Genomic DNA, 20,161 nt, shown 5'->3' with positions numbered 1-20,161 from the left:
CTGCATTCTTCATCGAGGAGATGGGTCTTGTTAAAAAATCACTGCAAACTGGAAAAGCTAAAAACTTAATATCCAAAACTATGAGCATAAACTGTCAATTGTCTATTTATTACCTTTAGTGATTTTCTCTCTCTTTGTAAAGCCAAGAGTTTTTTAATTTAGTTGTCTCCTGCTAGTAAATATAGGCAGTGGCTGAGGAAAGTATAGGACTAAGTTCTAAGATTTTGCTTAACAGTTGTAATCAAAGGTTTTCTTTAATTCAGAAATAACTATTATAACACTCAGCTGTGATAAAACACCATCAGTAGAATTAACCTAGTTTAACAAGGAAATCAGTCACCTGAATGCTCAGCTATGAAGGTAAGAAGTCACAACTGCTGGTGGGCTAAGATTAACTGGACCAGGCCAGCTTGACAGTGGATACTAAAAAGATGTGATTTAGTTACATGAGGTCTGAGGTCCAGTGATATTCCATGCCATGGAATCCACTCATTCTTCCAAGGAATGAAATACAAAGTGTAATTCCCAAAAGGTTTACTTGTTGAAAGTCTATATAAATTTTATTCACTGATCTTTAGGGGGAAAAGTTAAGAAATACTCTTGGTATATTTAAATAATTAGCTAACTATATTTGAAGTTAAAGTCATGAAGATTGCTTTGGTACTTTCAAACTGAGTTCTATTTCAAAAACTACAGGGTGGAAGTGCTGGGCACGGGCACTACCACAAAGGTATCGCTTGAATCTGAAATTGATTTGTATGCATTACAGTGTCATGACCATAGGTGTCTAAGACATGTGGGTGCTTAAGATCAAATTACTTTTTTCAAATGTTTCTGCATGTTCTTCAAAATCCTCATCCATTACTGATCCACAGGGGATTCTATTTTTTTTTTTTGAAGGCTAAAAATAACAAAGTATTTACAAATACAAAGAAATACTTCTGAAATGTGCCAGTTCTCAAAACCTACAGACAACTAAATCGCACTTTAAATTTTAGGGTGTAGATGTGTGTCTTGAGTGTATATTTAAAAAGCAAAATAAAGCCCATTACTGTCTCCATGGCAACAGGGCTCAGGGTGCTAACAGTATGGTTTGTCACTAAAAATAAGCTTTGGAATAGCAGAACTCTCACCTCTGCTGAGAATGTAATACTTGAGTGTATTTTTAAAAATCACTATCACAAATGAAGATCTCAAGTGACTTGTATGCTTTTCTGTAGACCACTAATAGCCAGTATTAGAATCTCCTTCACTGTAATCTCATCAATGAATTAAAAAATAATGAAACATTTTATTTATACAGTATTACTTAGCATAGGAGAAATTTTTACAACTGAATTCTTAAAGCTCTTAGGCTCTTTACTAGAATGTCATCAGCACCTTGCCAGGCAGCTATTTCACCTGTTGAGTTCTGACCATGACAGCAGTGCTCCCTGATAAAGGGAGTCTATGGCTCTATTAATCTGACTAATTTTTAGAATGAAATTTGGGGTGAGTAGACAGAGATCAGCAACTTAAGGCAGAAGGTAATGTAAGGAAGAAATTGAGCGATGGCAGAAGTTGAGGGAGGTAAGTGCAATGTGCAAGAATTAAGAGATGGAACCAAGGGGGAAAACTCAGGACCCTGGAGACCTAGAAGCTCAGGGCTGCGGGGGCTGCTTCGTTTTCCTTCTCAGGGAATTCCACTGAGCTTATCTTTACAGTTCATAGTGGATATTCACTTTTTCCCTCTCTTAGTTTCTATATACATACATACTGTTATGTCCAATAATAAATTTACTTTCTAAGGAAGATTATAATGTTGCTTTCATCCAAATGACAGGAAACTTGTGTTATCTATGAGTCATTTCAGTCCAGGAGGTACAATCAAACACAGGTGTGACAGGTTGTCCAATAGCCTACATGCGGCTTGGTGGAAAACACAAAGGTCACCTTGGAAGATGAGGCACAATATTTGCCTGGAAGGCTACAGTTTTAATATACTTCATTCTAAAAAAAAATGATATGCAAGATGATTGAGATGGGTAAGTGAAGTTCTGTGTCTGAAGCACTTACCAGATAGTTTTTTAAAAAGTGCTTGAAGGGCCTCCCTGGCAGCGCAAGGGGTTAAGACGCAACCTATGAAGCTACCCGCAGCCACTGCAGCACCAGTTTGATGCCCGGCCAGTTCGATCCTCTACCCACATGGTGCAGCAGACCTCTGCTGCTGCTCCCCTCAGCAGTGTATTTTGGTCAATCTGCTTGTTCTGTTCCCCACTCTGTCTCTGGTGAATCCTCTCACCCCCCACACCTCCGGCCTGTACCCCAGTTCTTGCATGAACAAACAAACCTTAAAAAAAAAAGTGCTTGGAGAGGGGCTTGAAAACTGAACCAGCCACGTTACCACAAGGTGAGAGGCGAGAAACTGCTGCTCTGAGAAAAGACCTGAGCAGCACTAGGGACATGAATCCTTTGCTGAGAGACTTGAGTTCAGAAATCAGCAGGGTTGAGGGGAAGGATACATATTGATTTGGGCTTAGTTATTTTAAATATTCAGGTCTTGGCTGTGGTACATTTTACTAGTAAGAAACTAGGGAAGCAAATTTAGGTTTATTAAGCATCAGTTTTCTCACAAAGTCATAGGAATTTTACGAGAATTTAACTAATTCCAGGCATGTAAAGTGCTTGGATGTAACGATACAGCTCACTTATGGGCTGACCAAGGTGTGGTGCGTGGAGGGCCGTGGCTACGGAAAACACAGCGAGCAAGGCCACGAGACATCCCATGAGAGGCCGCGTGGCAGATGGCGGGGCCGCACAGCACAGCTCTGAGGCCAGGCGGCCCAAGAAGGGTCCCATCTCGTCCACCATTTTTTTGGCCTTCAGAACCTTTCTGTGCCCAAGTTTTCCCATTAGTTATAAGCTAACAGTGTCTGTACCAAGAGGGAGTTGTGAGGATTATACTTAATTCAAACAAAATGCTCACAACAGTGCCTTGCTGTTCTAGGCTATGATGATTATTGTTGTTTTTGCTGTTGTCATCACCACCATCACAGAGTCAACACAATCCGGAAAGCATGAATCATGTGTGTGGGAGATACATAGGACACCCCTGGGGGTGACAAGAACAGTGATATCACCAATTATTTTTGAAACCTGAAAAGGAATGATGTTGAAGAAAACATGTTGTAGTTCAGAAGGTGGAAGAATACCCAAATCAACATGGTCTAGCTTAGATAATGAGAAAAAAATAAAGTTAAACAGTAAGAGGTGCCTGGACCAGCAGCACAACATCACGTGGGAATTTTTTAAAAATGCTAATGACGGGGCTGCATATCAGACCCACTGAATCAGAAACTCTGGATGGTGGGGACACAGAAGGCTATGTTTAATAAGCCCTCCAAGTGAGTCTGAGGTACAGCAAAGTTTGTGGACACTGGAGTAGAGAAGGGCATTTATATATATCTCATGCATAGCAGATCACTGAAAGGACTTTCCTAAGAAAAAGATTGTAATAAAATATAAATCAAGGCGTCATCTCTGAGAGTATTAATGTATATGGTAAAAGCTAGCATCTCTTTTCATCACTCTTTTAGCAATGTAATTCATTTTTATTTTTTAAAAAGAGTCTCAAGTTACCCAGTGTCCACCATTTGGTCCTATTTTGAAGAAAGACCAATGCCGTCTATACTCGCTGTCTTTTCCCAAGATCAGTGGGGTTAGGGGTGGGAAAGAAGAGCAATCAGATACTTCACACAGGGATGCTAATGGCAAAAGAGAAAGTCCATTGAGCAGGCTCCCTGGTAAGCTGGAGTGCTGAAAGTGGTGTTGAGGCACACCTAGCTCAAGGAACTATAAAGGCATTAAAATAAGAATCCTAAATAAATACTGAAGTATTTGTCTTTCATAGAGGTTTCAAAGCAGAGGGGCTACTTTAGGAGGAAACTGGCACAGAATATGACTGGAGAATAGTATGGAGGCAGCCCAAACAGAGCAAGGAGCAGGAAAATAAGAACTGAAGCATAAATATAAAGATGAGCAGACTACATAAAGTACCAAGCACGTGTTTTCACGGAGTTGGGTTTGAGAGAAATAGCATAATCAGTAAGGCTAATCTGAAGACAAGTTGAGGGCAAATGTGAAAGGAGGATGAGAAAACATTAGAGGAAAAGAAATACAAGGTACCCAAGTCAGAAAAGAAGAGGTCACATTATCTTTGTTCATCGAAAGACAATCTTAAATGTAGAAAACCCTGAAGATTCCACAAGAAAACTGTCAGAACTAATGAACAGATTCAGCAAAGTTGCAAGATACAAAACCAATACTCAAAAATACACTAACACTGAACAATCAAAAAGAAAAATTTAAAGAATGACACAATTTAAAATGGCAACAGAAAGACTGTTTAGTAATAAACTTAATCCAGGGACCTAAAAACTTGAACACTAAGAACAACAAAACACTGCTGGAAGAACTTAAAGATACAAATAAATGGAAAGATATCACAGACTGGAAAACTATATTGTTAAGATGGCAATACTTCCCAAAGTGATCGAAAGATTCAATGCAACCCCTATAAAAATCCCAACACCATTTTTGGGCAGAAATAGAAAAGCCAACTAAAAGTTCATATGGAGACTCACAGAATAATGAAAATTCACATGGAATCTCAAGGAAGCCAATATTTAACAAGAACAAAATTGGAGATTTTAAGCATCATGACTTCCAAACTTATTATAAAGCTACAGTAATCAAAACAGAGTGTATTTTTAAAAGGACAGACATATAGACTAATGGAATAGAGATTCCAGAAATAAATCTGATGGTCAAATTATTTGACAAATGTACCAAGACCATTTACTGGGGAAAAGACAGTCTTTTCAATAAATGTTGGGAAAACTGAATATGTCCATGCAAAAGAATGAAGTTGGACCCTTATCTTACACCATATCTAAGAAACTATCTCAAATGGATCAAAGACCTAAATGTAAGCATTAAAATTGCTAAACTCTTCCAACAAAGAGATTTGAACTATAGATTTTTTAAGACGTTAGAGAGAAATAATGAAAATTTATCTGGAAAGAGAAAACTATTTAAAAAAGTGCAGATTCATATTCATGTTTTTTAATGTAGAATATATTATTTCATTTGTAATACTGTTCTTCAAGGTGTGGGAGGTCATTTCAGGAAACGGTAATTTTAAATGCTCTATAGAGAAGTCAATAAATAGCGCTGAATTAATTACACAATATGGTAGACTTTATTAGTGCCTGCCAATATCCTGGTCTTCATTCCTTTCTGGATACAAGGGAGACTAAAACTGCCAGCTCGACTAACGTTCAGAGAGGACTATGTGATAGTTCTGGCTGGTGAAATGAGAACAGAGGTAAGGCACCCCTGCAGGATTTGATAGTCTGCCTCCTCCCGCTGGCACAAACTTCAGAAAGGATGTCTCATGTTGGCATGGTAGAGGTTCAAGGCTGAGGAAGCCTGGATTGCAGTGCATGTTGCTTGCTGGAAGAACTAGAAATACATCTCTGTTGTGTTAAGTCACTGAGGTTTTTAAGGTTGTTTGTTATGACAGCACAGCCTAGTCTATTTTGACTAATGAAATAGCTACAATGTTATTCCTTTTTCAATTATCTTTCAATCCTCTAAAAATGTCAAGAACATTTTAATGTGGTGCTAATATTAAGGAATTCTCCTTTTTACAAAAGTATTTAGCTAGAATTAATATTCTAGCTAATCTTACAGTTATAGCATGTGAAATTATTTTCCAGTTTGACTAGTGATACAAAATTTCTTTTAAAATAAATTTATTTAAATAAAAGCATGAAATTCAAAGGAAATTTTATGTTTGAAAATGTATGTTAAAAGCAGGGATGGCAAAAATCAGGAAGACAGCACTGGCATAGAACTCACTGCTATGCCAGTGAGTGAAACATGAGACACAGTGCACCACACTATCTCAATAGGTAACTCTTAACTGAATTTTCTATTTTCTGTCCATTTTATGTTGAGTTGTAAACAAAATTTAAATGCATTTAAACTAGTATCCAGTATGAAAAGACAGAGCTAAAAAATACTTTTAGATAGTAAGAAAGTCTATTATAGATCATAACTGGGGTACTGGTCAGGTATTAAAGCTACTAAGAGAATAAGGGGGTAACTAACGTTACAAGTGAATGAAATGATTTCCCATGTGAATAGACTTATGGTCACTTCAGCCACCTCGTCATATGACTGGACAAGACCAGCAGTCTCATCTTAAAATTTTTTTAAGCATCTTTTCAGGAGGGCCTATCAGTCGGATATGCTCACAATGGCCTTCAGTTCTACATACTCATAACAGCCACTGACAGATTAGTCAGAGGCCAAAAGAGGGAACGAGGAAACAGTGAATCAGCTGCACAGCCAGCACCCCACCTCCCTGCAAACAGGGTTACGCGGTGGCATCCTCAGACAAGTGTGCTGTGTCCACACAGATGCCTTTTAGTTATTTGGTTAAACTGAGAGTAAATCATGAAGAGGTACTTAGATGGGAGTGGGCAATTAATGGGTTCTGCATTCAGTTTCAAAACTGTGCCTTTCAAAATATGTGAAGGGTCTCATCATTTTCACTCACCAGAGTGGGCAGAGAAAGAAAAAACTCTGAAAAACTTGCCTCTCCCCATGCAAAAAGAGAAAAAGGACAAATAGATAAGATGGACAACAGAAAGTATATCATAGCAGAGAGACAGCAAGAAGGTTCCATATCAACAAGGAGGTACGTACAGGAGGTGGGAATCCAGACATTAAAGCTGCCTTTCTAACAGCCAAGCAGAGCAAGAGCGAACACCAGAGGCAAGAGGAAGAACATGTGTTCATCTAAGTACAAACTGGTTGACTATTCACCCACAGACACATCCCAAGTTATGATACAGACATATTTCCTCCTTGTGTTCGGGTAGGCCAGGAGCTACAAACAACCCTAAAACCTCACTGGTTTACTAATACAACAGCATGGCATACTCAGTATGCTTGCTCAGGAGGATGAGCCTTGGTGCTATAGTGTAACCCCAGCATTATCTCAGAGCCTCAGTGTTCTCTGGAGCATTCTCTCCATCAAGCTAAGGGGTGGGGGGTAGCTTGATTCTCTCCATCAAGCTAAGCTCCATCAAGCTTAGCTTGATGGAGAGAATGGCAAGTGTGAAGTTTTAATAGCCAAGTCTGGAACTGGCAGACATTACTTCCACTCAGTAATCAAAATTCAGTCACTTGGTACACTTATGTGAAAGGAAGGCCCTTTGGACATGTAGGAGGAAAGGGAAATAGGTTTCAGTGACTGCACAGTACTCTCTGTCATATTCTACATGGCAGCTTGTAAAATCACACATGCGAGATACAGGACTAATGAACAAATTAGCAGATTCTGTATAAATTTAGGCCTCTTTCTTTTCAATGGGTTCAACACACAGCATCAAAACTTATAATCAGCCTATAATTTTTTAAAATTCAAATATAATGCTTTAGGGAACAGTGCCTAGTGTCTGTCATACGGTAGCTGGCTAATAATTACTTGCTAAATGAATAGTAGACAGTAGAAAGTCAAAGCAAAGACTGACATTACAAATACAAGTTTTAATAAAACATGTTTTTAAGAGCACTCATGGATAAAACGAATGTTAATCACACTATAAATTATCTCACTGGGGGCCTCCCTGGTGGTGCAAGGGGTTAAGCACCACACTATGAAGCAATCTGCAGCCTCTGCAGCACAAGTTCGATCCCCAGCAGGCCAGGGAGCAACCCACATGGCACAGCCGACCTCTCCGGTCTCACCCACTGCTCCCCTCAGCAGTGTATTTCAGTCAGTCTGCCTGTTCTGTTCCCCACTCTGTCTCTGGTGAATCCTCTCACCACCTCCCCACCCCTGCATCTCTGGCCTGTACCCCAGCTCCTGTACTCATAAATAAATCTTCTTAAAAAAAAAATGAAAGATGGGAAGAACCTCCCCATCACCTTTAAAAAAAAATTATCTCATTGACTTAGACTTTCATTATAATTTTTAGCTTTAATGACTGGATTATTTCCCGTAACAAATTTCCAACAAAAAACCACTAAGACATAGTTGAGTTAAAAAGGAAACATCAGAAAAGACACTTTGGCTGTGTCCAAGCTCTTCCACATTCTTTTTATTTCTAACTTTCACCAGGAAGGCTAAGTAACTCCTTTCTGGTCCTCCATAATCTATTAAGTCACCCATTGGCCAATCAGTATGATTCTTGGAGTCTTGTTTTTAAGTTTTGCTTAGATTTGGAATATCATCTTACTCTTGGCTAGTTTAGCTATACCGCCAAACTGTTCTTTCTTGGATTTCTACTGGTTTTTAACAAGATCTCTACACTCCAGCTGGTGAAAGTGAAGCCTCCCATTCTTGTGTGGAACTCTAGAAATTGTTCTGTTACCACTTCCTGGCATTTATTCTTTCTATAGTCTCATGGAGTCTCCCATTGCTTAGTACTCTGTTAATTACATCGCCTGGGCTTCCCCAATTTCTGATCCCTTATTTCTCAGTTTAGCAAGGCTCATTCTCTGAATTCTCCACCACCAGAAGCCACAGTTTACCTAGTTTCCTCTCCCATCCCCTCTCTCTGGAATCACATTACTGTCAATTGTCCAGTGTCTGTAAAACATTTGTTTCTAGTGTGCGGGCAAGTCAAGTACTGGTTACTTTATCACAGTGGAAGTCTAAAACTCTCATTTTTAGAGGTATAAATGATCTCTTTATATCCTTCATTCAGAGATTAAGGGCTAAGAAAGCTGATGATTCTATGCTACACCGTGTAACTCAGAGTAAGTCTGTTCCTCCCACATGAGCTCTATTTTCGTATAGTTATGTTGTATCACACAAAAGGATACACCAGACACACTGCTATATAGATAGACCATACAAGCAATAAATATGGAAGCAATATGGTGTTCCAAAGATACAGTTACTCCCGAAAGGACTTAGGACACTTCTAGAAGACATTACAATGTCAATGTAATTTTGAATAAATTAAATAGAAACTCTAATTTCAAGAAGAAATTGGAACTTAAATCTTTATTTACCCATACATTTTATTACAAAGAAAAAAGCAAATTATTGTAGCCTATTAATCCCTGGTGTAAACATTTTTTTTCTTTGCAGCAGTGAATTGAAAAATTCAGGATCATAAAATAGGGCAGAATATATTTCAAATACCTACTATTCTATCTCTGAACATAAAATCAATCATCTGACTTCACAAAAGCCTTTAATATGGGCGAATGCAATATTTAAATGCAAATTAGTTTAATGGTATTAACTTTCAACTCCATATATCTGAATAGGGACTAGTTTCATAATGTAAAATAGAGTCCCCAAATGTCAGAATTTTATATATGCTGACTTACATGTGACTACTGGTTTATTGATATACGAAATTATTTATATTTGTCAAGTTCTGAGTTTTAAAGTAGTTGTGGTATATGAATACATAAAAATCTAAAGTTTTACATAAATATGTCTCATTATAGGAAAATTTAAAAATAAAAGGAGAAAAAAAAATTATCAGAAAACTGCCTTAAGTTTCAGAGCATATAGCTTTTCCTTTACTAATGTCAACAAAAGCAGCTCAAAATGATGATGATTTCTCTTATTAATAGATGGCTTTTGAAGAGTACTGAGACCCTGGGCGTGGCAAGTGAATTTACTGAGCAACTTCTCTAAGAGGTGAGGCTGTGTGATGCTTCTGAAGGGCTGTAGCAACAACACGAGTCTCTGTGCCGAACAACTCACTCTAACCTCCTTAAAACATGAAAGGTCTCAAACAAATTTATAAATATGTAACATATGTAACTGATGCAATAATATAGAGCAGACACATGGTAGGACTCTAAGGCATAAAACTAAACGTATGTCTCTATTTTTCTTAAATTAGAGGAAAAAATGTATCTTCCCTAGCACTTTTAAAACAGAAAGATGACATCTATAACTTCCTATCTCCTCTTCAGGCACCTGTGAGTAGAGAGATGGTGAAACAGGACACAGGGACTGGACGAAAGGCCTCTGGAGGGGAGTGGTACTGTCCGCAGCGCCTCAGTGGGGCGCATGCTCTCACTTCCTCACACTCTGACAGCCTCAGATACCACCTCTGCGGATCTTCATGTTTAACCAAGTGGTCTGACTCAAAGCCTAACTCCTGAGGAGTCTGTGCCCTTGGTAATCACATGCTTCTCAGACTGGGTAGCTGCAGTCTTGTTACATGAGTCTGACACATTTCCATGGGGTAGGGGGGGAGAGACCTGTGTTATAGAACTTGTGTTATATTATGTGGTCTTGACAATTATTTAACTTTTCCAAATTTGGATGCCATGACTTTAAAATGTGAGCTATAATCTCTCTTGGAGTTCTTATGAGGATTAAATTTAAAGAGTAAAGTGTAGATAAGTCTAAAAGAGAAGGCATAGTGCTAGTTATTGTTCTTTGGAAATAGGCAACTGAAACATAGTCCATTACTCAAAGACACCAGAGAATCATAGTGGATCTTGAATTCATGGATCAACATAGTACAAACAATAGATGTTCCTTACGTCTTTAAATTAAGTTGTATATATAATCATAATGTCATTTAAACCCAAGGTTTTGTAAAGATTTAAATGAATTCATCTTTGTAAAGTAATTAGCAAAGTGCCCTGCACATGGTATATATATGCTCAGTACTAGAAGTAGTTGTTAGTAGTAAATGATGGCGATGATGACTGGTTATGTTGATGCCAATGATATGTCAGTTAATGGAGGAACTTGGAGATTACAAAGTCAACTTTAAAACGCTGGTGAAGGCCTCCCCGGTGGCGCAGCAGTTGAACGCTGGGTTGCAAAGATGCCCGCAGCCTCTGCAGTGCCGGTTCGATCCCCGGCCGCCAGGCGAGGGTCCCACATGGCGCGCAGACCTCTCCTGCTGCCCGCTGCTCCCCTCAGCAGTGTACTTCATCACTCTGCCTGTTCTGCTCCCCACTCTGGCTCTGGTGAATTCTCTCACCCTCCCGCGCCTCTGACTGTACCCAGTGCTTGTATAAATAAATAAATAAATCTTTTTTAAAAAATAAAATAAAATGCTGGTCATACGTATGTCAACTAAAGGGGATGACCTACGATGTTAAACCGCATTAAGTAATCTACTATTTCGGCATCTTGTTAAGTGCTGTCTCCTTATCTCCCTGCACTCAAAAGGATAACAGCTAATGAATGAAAATTATTTTCTCTATGGAATATGGATTATAACAAGAACACTAGCACAGCTCTTCTGGTATATATGATGGAAAAAGATACAGTGTGTTAGAGAAAAAGGAGTTTTAGTATGAAAGTCAGTTATATTCTGCATGTTTTATCAACTATGACTTAAAAGAAATCTTAGTTATACTGTATCTGAATTGTCAAACTTTTTAAGCTCTTTAAGCAGCAGCTGTAGGGTAATCAACTCAGAACATATTGTTTTGAGAATGATACACAATGTCGTCACATTCCTGTTTTCTATTTTGCATCATCTATCAATGGATGAAAATAGGCTGACTTGGCACAATAACATAAAATTCCTTGGGGAAAATACAGATGCTATATATTTAAGAGCTGAAAAACAGGCTTCAGTAGTCAGGATGAAGATGATGGTCAGTCATCATTACTGACAAGTGCACACTGATTTCTCCAAGGCTAACCCAAAAAGTCTAGGGTTAACAAAGAAAGGAAAATGCTAACAATTAGGGTAGGAAATTGAAACTTTTTCTTATCCAAAACTTTAGGGAAATAAACTGAAGGAAATCCTAGGCAGTGAACATGGGAGGGCAGGAGGCTGCTGCATAAACATCAGCGCCACACCAGCAAATAACTTTGTCCTGAGGACAAAAACTACTGACACATTTTCAAAGATTATGTGTGAAGGACCAAAAACTTTGACTTGATTTTGGAGTGTGTAGTTGCTATTAATCTTATAAAAAGGAATCCAAACAGAGAACGCTTGGCTAAGCATGGGTAAAGAATCACAATTATTTCTCTAACCTTAGACTACCTGTCAACAATCCCCAATCTGTCTAACAAGTTGTTTTACATTTCCCTGAACTTTAGAATCATCTGACTGGGAAGTAAAAGGGAAAAAGGTAAGATGCTTAACTCCTGAGAATGTGGTAATGGAAAGATGAGTTGCCTACTTTTATGGAAAGTAAAACACACACACACACACACACACACAGAGAGAGAGAGAGAGAGAGAGAGAGAGAGAGAGAGAGAGAGAGAGACAGACCTGGAGGAACAGAACTATTATTCTATCAGGTATGGCTTTGATTTAGAAGTGAAGGCAGGTATTTTTATTCTGGTTTTCCTTAAATACACAAAAGCATGGAATGCTATTGGCTTTGCTTTTGTTGCTTGTATGTAAGAGGAATCGTCTGTAAGTATGAAAAAAATAGATACTGATTTAACACAGAGATCATTTATTTTCTTCAGGATTTGAAAAATTTCCTGATAGTAGGATGGAGCTAGAAGTAGTGTTGTATAATACAGTAAAATAAACATAAGTCAAAAAGGAAATCTCAAATGAAAAGTTTATACATTTTTCTTATGATTTGTCATTTTAATAATGAGCCTCATAGAATGTGTGGAAAAAAGAAACAGAAATACATGTAAGTATGGAACAACAAATGTTAAGGAAAAAACACTAAAATCAGAGTCATAAAATTTGGCATTAAAGTTAAATGTCAGCTCCCCAGTGCATAGGCATTTCTATGGTTAGAAACAAATAATTTGAGAAAGTGACAGTATTTATCAAAAACAAAAATCTCAAAATCCTCTTGGGGAAGTTCTGCTTCTGTACAACCAAGTAAGCTGCCACCAGATGGACGTCTCACAGACAGCTGTCAACTCTGGACGACATACAAAAAGCAGCTACCTCAAGGCCCTGGAGGTTGAACAATAGACAGATTCTGGAGGAGAGCTGATAACTGCAAGAAAAGACCAGACTGGAATTAATTTCTCATGTTTTTGGCTTTGGTCATAAAAGCAGACCAGTCAGTACTACACTGGATCATTAAAACTCCAACTGGAAACCTCTGTTTTTTCTAGTCTGACATATCAAAGAAAGAGCTTGCGGTAACAGTATCACTGAAAAGTAAGGGAGAAAGGATTCCACAAAAGAAAGAACTACAGATGTATAATCTCTGGCTGATTCCTGAAACATGCTTGCATCGGGCAGACTGGTTAAGGACAAAACAACTGAATTGAACTGAACTGATGCCGAAAAGACAGTGTTTCCCATTAAGCCAAACCAAGTTCACTGCTTGCTAGATGACATATATTAATACTCTTTGAAGGAATATGACAAAATGCAGAGTATCCACAAAATAAGATGTCCAGGGTACAATACAAATGTTCGATACATGAAGAAACCAAGAAAATATAAGCCCTTATCAAGAGGCAAAGATAAGATCAACCCCATAATGCTCCAGATATTATAATTAGCAGATGAGGCATGGAAAACGGCCATTATGACAATTTTAGAGCTAAAGGAATATATCCTCTTAAATTAAAAAAGGAAAGAAATCTCAGCAGAGAAATAAAAACTAATAAAAAAGCACAAATGGAACTTCTGGCACTGAGGAAAAAATGGTTAAAATAAAAGGTCACTGATGGGGTTTAATAGCATATTTTAATGTTTAAATATGACAAATTACAGTACACAGTGTGTATATATGTATACACATATAAACATAAACAATATACAGTACACATTGAAAATAGCTTAAAATGATAGCAGCACCCATAAATATGAAGATGAATGAAAATTAAAGTCTATAGAGAAAACATATTAAAAGGCAAAAAAACAAGGAATAAAAACAGCTACACTGATCTTGAGGTAGTCACCCAAGAAACAACTGCCAAATTTTCAGCTTTACTGGACTAATTCAAAGTATAATGAATGGTGGTGGCAATGTGATCGAAGTCTCTGCTACTCCTATGGGAATACTAACATGTCTGTTTTTTCTCTCTTGGAAGTCTGGATGACCCAACTATTCCCCACCGATTCTAAAGTAAGCAGACTCAAGTAAGTAAGAGCTTTGCCAGTGTTCTCAACAAAACAAATACGGTTTATAGCTAACTTGATGTGCAACCTTGGCTAAAGACTGCTTTATATGCTGCCCCACCCCAAATTTATGACTGGTCTGTTCAACTATAGCAACAATAGCCAGGCTGCCTAGCAAACATCAGATAACCACTTGTTCTAGACATAATACACGGGTAGTGTATGGAATTCTACAGAAAGTCCCCTATTTATGATGGTCAACTTAATGATTTTCCAACTTTATAATGGTGTGAAAGCAATATGCATTCCACAGAAACCATATTTTGAATTCTGATCTTTTCCGAGCCAGTGACATATGACTGCTATCTGAAGATGTTGAGCAGGGGCAGTGAGCCCCCGCTCCCAGGAGCCATCTGATCATGAGGGTAAACAATTAGTATTCTACAGACCATTTTTCGCTTTCAGTATAGTATTCGATAAATGACGTGATACTCAAAAAACTTCATTGTAAAATAGGCTATGCGAGATGATTTTGCCCAGCTGTAGGCGAATGTGACTGTTCTGAAAGTCTCCAAGACTGGCTAAACTATGATGTTGGGAGCTTAGGTGTATTAGATGCTTTATCAGTTTACGATATTTTCAATGTGTGATGGGTTTGTGGGAATCTAACTCCATTGTATGTAAAGGAAAATCTGTATCTGAAGCACATGGTGACAAATACCTTCCCAAGAGCCTGTATTCTCTAGAGCAATGAGTCTTAAACTTCAGCATCGGGCCTCGCCTGGTGGCGCAGCAGTTGAGTGCTGGGCTGCGAAGCTGCCCACAACCTCTGCAGCACCAGTGCACCAGTTCGATCCCCGGCCGCCAGCGAGGGTCCCACGTGGCGTGACAGACCTCTACCGTCTAGCCTGCTGCTCCCCTCAGCAGTGTGTTTCGTCAGTCTGCCTGTTCTGTTCCCCGCTCTGTCTCTGGTGAATCCTCTCACCCTCCTGCACTTCTGACTGTACCCAGTGCTTGTATAAAAAAATAAATAAATCTTAAAAAAACAAAAAAAAAACTTCAGCATCACTTAGAAGACAGGAACAAAAAAACAACACATCAGTGGGGACCCCACCCCACCCCCCAGTCTCTGAAAAACTATCAATAGCTTTGTTTTCTGGTAAAGCACTTCCACAGAGCTTCCAGGCAATGCTGGACTGTTGGTGCCTTCCACAGACCACATTCAAGACACATTAATCTACATGATTTCCCAAGTTTCTTCTGAAAGCTATGAAATATCATTAAAAAATCCTGAAAGAAAGTGTTTCAAGATTGACTTGAACATCCATTAATACTGGATATTTGGATCAGTCCTGTGGTGAAAATGAAGTCATATACAAATCCGTGCATTTGGTACAAAATAGAAAAAAAACAAAACAACAAAGCACATAACCTTTTATTTGAAAATGTAATAATGCGATACATGTTTGATCCTCTTCCCCACTTCCCTCTTTTCATGGGATGGGAAGAGATTGTGTAGGAAGAAAAAACAAAACATCCACAAATGATCCTGACATTTTCCATTTCCCAGATAGCTTTTATTTTATATATCCTCAGACATTACTGCCAGACTTTTTACATGGCAAATTTTATAGCCAAGATGTCAATTTTGATCAGTTTTGTTTCAGTCTGCACATTGGTGCAGCACTAATTGCATCCTTTTGCTTTTAAACATTTTACTTTATCAAACTGTGCTGTATGCTTAAAAAAAAATATGATGTGGGGCCTCCCCGGTGGCGCAGCTGTTGAGCGTTGGGTTGCGAAGCTGCCCGCAGCCTCTGCAGCGCCGGTTCGATAGCCAGCTGCTCCCCGGCCACCGGAGGAGGGTCCTGCATGGCGCGCAGACCTCTCCTGCCGCCCGCTGCTCTCCTCAGCAGTGTCCTTGGGTCCTTCTGCCTGCTCTGCTCCCCGCTCTGGCTCTGGTGAATTCTCTCACCCTCCCGCGCTTCTGACTGTACCCAGTGCTTGTATAAATATAAAAAAATAAATAAATAATATTAAAAAAAAAACCAAACATGATGTAGAATCAGTCTTATTGTATTCCTACTGCTATACTAAAACATATCCCACAGCTATTGGGTTAGAGGTATTTTACGTTAAGTAAATGCTATTTAGTCATAGTTGTTGAAAACACTCCCCGAGTTTTACACCCTGGCTGGTACTCTGGGCCTTCCGTCTGCTCCATGCTTCTTCATTCCAACTCCCTGAGGCTTACTTTTCAGTGATGCTCTCTGCTTCTCATGAACTTTGCTAAATTTACTTCCCCAAATTTTGAAGGAATAAAAAAAAACCTTTTGTTTTTAGATTCCTGAAAAATAAACTATTTCTTATTCAAAAATTTTAGAGGTATTTTTGTGTATCAATAAAAGCTACAATGAGGTATGCATTCTATAAGCAGTTCTGAATTTTATGTTTTATATATAGCTCCAACTGTGTAAATCAGAGCCTTAAATCCTCAGCATAATCTCAAGGTAGAAATAACTATTTTGCTCTTAATGAAGGATATATAGAATCATTTGGTACTAATACCCATAATAAAATATTTTACTATTGTCTAGACTCAATTATAACATATATTAGGTTAGGCCATGTCCTCTGGGGAAAAAAGGCATAACAGTAAAAACAGATTTATAAAGTGATTGTCAACACTGACTCCTTTTAAAGGACTATCAGTGCCTTGGTGGTGGATGTGGTGTGGCGATATACACCATTCACACTATTCTCCCAAACTTGGTCAAGGGTGTTAAAAAACAGGATGGTAATATATTCTAGAATATTTTCTTGATAGGGACCAGTAGTTGATTAGCTCATCAAAAATGATGCAAGAAGTAGGGAAAGACAAAAGTGATCTATGTATTTAATTACTTACCTTAAAATACAAATGCATATTTATTCAACATTTTTGATTCAAGGCCAAGCCCTTTTTTTGTTTGACTAAGTTCTAATTTTTCCTTCTGGCATAAACTGCACTACAATTTTCTTTTTCTTTAAAACAAAAATTCAGACAACCTAAGTACAGATTACTTTTTCAAGAGTTTTCAAGTTAATTTGTTGTGGTACTTTTTCAGAAAATTACTTTTACTGGCATTTTAACTAGTTTTCCCTAAACTTTCATCATAGTTTTCTCAGAACTAATAACTTTGTAAATGCTTTCTTTCTTGCATGCATATTTCCTCAATGTATATATACTTTAGTTATACAGAGTAAGTACAACCAACTGCCTCTCAGTAAGCATGTGCCACCCCAGGGTAACAGAGAAACCTGAGTCACCAGGGGTCACCACTTGGCAGCTGACTGTCCTCTAATACGCATCCTGACAGTAGGTAGTTGCAAAGAGAACACACACGAGAACAATTAATTCTGCCAGTGGTCAGGTCAGGGTCAGTTAAGAAAGCGTCTCCTGCAACTGGCAGAGCCACCCCAGTGTCCAGAACTTGGTGACATACAGAATGCAGATAAGAATGTAAGATCTGACCAGACGGTACATCTTCAGATGTTACCAGGCCTCCAAGTCAGCAACTGTCAAGTTGTAGATTTGGAAATAAGACAGAGAGAACAAAATCCTGCCGCCCCAGCCTCCCCCCAGTAACTGATGAGAGCCAGTATCCACAACTGAAAGAACACTGATGACCTATACAGTGATGGAGGTAGGGGTGGGGAAGAAGGCATGAACAGATTTTTATCAAGAGGGAGTCAAATACACTTTGCCTTTTCATTCTCCAAAACTATACTGTTTTCTGACATTCTACTAGTTATTTTTCTCAGTAAAAAAGTACTTGGACAACAAAATGTGAAAAGCAATACTAGAAATGTAAAACAAAACCATTACAGGCAGATAAATGTTGACAAAAATGTCTTTTCAAAATCCAAGGCATAATCTACGAAAAATTATAGAATTAGAATTGAAGTCCAATCAAAATTAAGTTAGGAAAGGCAGCTTGTGATTCAATGTCACACCGCACAGATAAATATAATTTAAAATAACCTAAGCTAAATACACTAGATATTAATGTATTTACCAAAATTGTTCTTTAAAGCTATAATTAATGCCCAGAATGAGGAAGAGTAGAAAATATTTGACACTGGGACAATGAAGAGATTCCACAACATGGCAGAGAAGATGTGGTGGTGAGAACAAGAAATAACAGCAAATCTTAATCTCAGTTTTGCCAAACTAAATCTCACCTTTTTTGGTATTTAAAAATGAGAAACCTAGTTATCCTTACAGTATGTCCCCCACTTCAGGCTTACATAAGCTGACCTCATACATCCGAGCAACTTCTCAGGAAGAAGTTCTTAAATCAGGTCAAAACCAGCGAGGAGAAGCTATTTCTTCCTTTCCTGGGTGCAGAGCATCTTTAGTGAACCGTAAGAACTGCAGGGGGAGGAGGAGTCTGACTCATTTGCCATCTCCGCTTCTAGTCTCAGTTTAGAAGTGTTTACCTTCACAATATGATCAGTAAATAAAATGTGAGTCAGGTATTTTCAAGATTTTACTTAAATAAAACCTCAGTGAATAAAGGCTCTTAACATTATATTGGGACTATCTGTTCTGACCTGCTTAGCTGAAGGCATTCGAGTTAAGAATATTATTGAAGTCCTAGGTGAACTCACAATGCTTCACTGATTTATTTGACAAATGTGTACTGAACTTCTATGAATACCTACTATATGCCAGGCATTGGGCTAAAGACTGAAACAGAATACCAGAAGGATAAATACTCAGGAGATAAGATGTAAATTGCACACGTACTTAATAATAAAAGTTAACAATGAGTAATTATGCTCCAAAAACTGTCCAAAGTATTTTACTCATCTAATCCTCATATTAACCCTATCAGTAAATACTATTATTACCGTCTTTTTGTAGGACACAAGTACAGAGAGATTAAATCACTTGCCCACAGGGACAGATTCAAATCCAGGCAGTCTGACTCTAGTCCACAAGCTATGCCATGTAGCCTGTATGCTAAACTGTATTGCTACGTAATTTAAAACTTCTACCTGTAATAAATGTCAAAATGGAAAAGCCCAGTATGCACTGAATGTACAACTTCACCAAAATTCTAAACTTAACATCCGAACAGTCCATTGGGTGTCATATAAACTCACGGTGGGATACTCTGAACATGAATGATTACAAAGAGAATTCAATACCAGCAACACTGCTGGCAACAGCAGGATATTGCCATACAAGTTTGAACTTTCTGATCACAGTCTTAACTACTCTCTGCTCACTTTAAAAACTTAACCTAACTAATAAAAGTAAATTAGTTTTCCAAAGAAAAAATCAGAAAAGTAAAGATAGGTACAGAAAGCTATAAACAGGGTCTTGCAAATGCCAATAAGTGACATCATTATCAACTATTTCCACCGAGTACTATGTGCTAGACATTATTGTAAGCATTTCACCTGTAAAGATTCATTTAACCCTTCCCAGCCCTATGAGACTTGTTACACCTATTTCATAGATGAGGAAACAAACACACAGAATTTACCAAGTCAATGTCACATGCTATTAAGTGGCCACTACGCCATATGGCAGGACTTAATGTCAAATGGTCCTCTTGCTTTAGCAACAGCTTCAGCTATATTACAAAAAAATGAGAAACTGTATATAATTACATCAATTGATTGTAATTATATAATTATATATATTGGGGTGATGATGTTAAAAAATGAAGAAATTTATTTTAAGAAGTCTATATATGACTATAAATATACACTACCAACTGGGACTCTAAAATGTGTATTTGGGGCTTCCCTGTGGTGCAGCGGGTTGAGTACAGCTCTGTGAAGCTGTCTGCAGCCTCTGCAGGACAGGTTCGATTTCCGGCCGGCCAGGGAGATATCCACATGGTGCGGCAGTCCTCTCCTGTCTCACTCACTGCTCCCCTCAGCAGTGTTTTTCAGTCAGTCTGCCTGTTCTGCTTCCCGCTCTGTCTCTGGTGAATTCTCTCACTCTCCCACGCCTCGGCCCTCTACCCCAGTTCTTGTATAAATAAATAAAAATTTAAAAAAAAGTGTATTTGGCTGTAAATGTCTCATTAGGTGTTTCCTGCTTTAAT

General features: G+C 38.3%; 1 protein-coding gene across 9 annotated transcripts in view; it reads right to left on the bottom strand.

Annotated features, from left to right (window-relative positions):
- Positions 1-20,161, bottom strand: part of TANC2 (tetratricopeptide repeat, ankyrin repeat and coiled-coil containing 2) — a 306,929-nt gene that overhangs the window by 153,891 nt on the left and 132,877 nt on the right. The gene's annotated exons all lie outside the window — the stretch shown is intronic.

The sequence above is a fragment of the Talpa occidentalis genome, unplaced genomic scaffold (assembly GCF_014898055.3).
Source record: "Talpa occidentalis isolate TD23 unplaced genomic scaffold, MPIMG_talOcc4v2.1 talOcc4.7, whole genome shotgun sequence".
Classification (NCBI taxonomy): domain Eukaryota; kingdom Metazoa; phylum Chordata; class Mammalia; order Eulipotyphla; family Talpidae; genus Talpa; species Talpa occidentalis.
Note: the sequence above shows the minus strand (reverse complement) of the source record. Positions and strands in the feature narration are given on the sequence as shown.